Source organism: Giraffa tippelskirchi, chromosome 4 (assembly GCF_054371585.1).
Source record: "Giraffa tippelskirchi isolate mGirTip1 chromosome 4, T2T-mGirTip1v1.2.pri, whole genome shotgun sequence".
Classification (NCBI taxonomy): domain Eukaryota; kingdom Metazoa; phylum Chordata; class Mammalia; order Artiodactyla; family Giraffidae; genus Giraffa; species Giraffa tippelskirchi.
The window spans coordinates 194,617,050-194,618,758 of NC_137278.1; the positions used below are offsets into that span (position 1 = coordinate 194,617,050).

Here is a 1,709-nt window from a genome sequence, read left to right on the forward strand (position 1 = left end):
GCAGCATTCACTAAAATTCAGGTGTCCCCCTCCAAAGCCCAGATTTGGGTCTTCCCTGGTGGCTCAGACAGTAAAGAATCTGCCTGCAATGCAGGAGACCCAAGTTTGATCCCTGGATTGGGAAGAGCCCCTGGAGAAAGGAATGGGAAACCCACTCCGGTATTCTTGCCTGGAGAATCACATGGACAGAGGAGCCTAACAGGCTCCTCTCTCCATGGGGTCGCAAACAGCTCGACATGACTGAGCAACTTTCACTCACTCATACTAAAATTAGAACAATACAGAGAAGATTAGCATGACCCCTAGATAAGGAGAACAAATTCATGAAACATTTCATTTTTTCACATATATATGCTTCTCTTCTATACATTAACTATACGGCATTCTTCATGTCAATCATACCAAAAAAGGACTTGAAAATATAGATTATGCAGCATAAAGGCTAAATATTTAGTTTCAGTAAATATGGAATGGGGAGCCTTGGAAACTGTATTTTTAAGAGCTCCTTAGGTGATTCTAATAATAATCAAGTTTTAAAATCACTGACAGCGTATGTAAATGTACAAGCTAACAGCTGAACTGTGAGTAAAACATCAATAAAGTGTATCAAGAACTGGTAAGAGAACCCTAGTGAGTAGAGAATTGCCCAGTGGTAGAATGATCAGCATGGCATGGAATTAAGCTGAGAAATCTCTTCTCATCTCTGTGGTCAAGAAGCAATTCTTAGGCACAGATTACGACAGAAATGTCTCAAAAGAAGACATTTCTGATGAGATGAATGGCACATGAGAAAGCACAGAGGTGGAATTAATTCAAAATCGTACCTTAAGATGAGAGTTGGACAGACTTATTTGCAGTGAAGGGGAAAAAAAAGCAGCAGGGAGGGAAATAAGGTCAAGTAAATAGAAGAGTTACAGGAAAGTCTGAGCTATGAACTGAAGAGCTGTTTTCTGTAGATTAGGGAATTATACCGTGATGAAAACAGCCTGAAAATCAGCCTTAGCAACTGACATTATTAACTAATAATTTATTTCCTGGTGGGAAATAGTTCAAGAAATAAGACTAGGGACAAAATTGGAAGATTTCTGGAATTCTCACTAAGAAGAGCTAAAGAAGGCAGAGGTTAAAAAGCCTGCTACTACTTCCAACAGCCCAGAAACAAGAAAATTTAATTAAAATTGGGTGGATTTTTTTTCCCCTCATCCCATATATTTTCTAGTAGAGGACTTAAGATGCTAGGAAGTGGTTTTTACGTAGCACAAAAGATGGATGAGTGTCACCCAATTGAAGGTATTCAGTTTTCAAAAAAGTTGATCATTAGTGTCTAAGATACAATGCTTCAAATATTCATAGTTTCCCCAGAGTCCTGTTGCTTTTAAAAACAAAGTATAAGAGTGCAATAAGTCAGCAAGAGAAAAACAAATATCATATATTAACGCATATATATGGAATCTAGAAAAATGATATTGATGAACCTCTCTACAGGGAAGGAATGGAGACGCAGACATAGAGAATGGACTTGTGGACACAGTGGGAGAAGGAGAAAGTGGGATGAATGGAGACAGTAGCATCGACATATGTACACTACCATGTGTAAAATGGATAGCTGGTGAGAAGTTGCTGTATAACAGGGAGCCCAGCCTGCCCCTCTGTGATGATCTAGAGGGGATGGGATGGGGAGAGGGGAGGGAGGCTCAAGAAGGAGGGAA

The 1,709-nt window shown here is 39.6% G+C and overlaps 1 non-coding gene across 1 annotated transcript; it reads left to right on the forward strand.

Moving 5' to 3' along the window:
- The first annotated feature begins 240 nt into the window (after positions 1-240).
- Positions 241-343, forward strand: LOC145504055 (U6 spliceosomal RNA). Its single transcript, XR_014052043.1, has one exon. It is a non-coding gene; the product is annotated as a U6 spliceosomal RNA (small nuclear RNA).
- Positions 344-1,709: the final 1,366 nt, after the last annotated feature.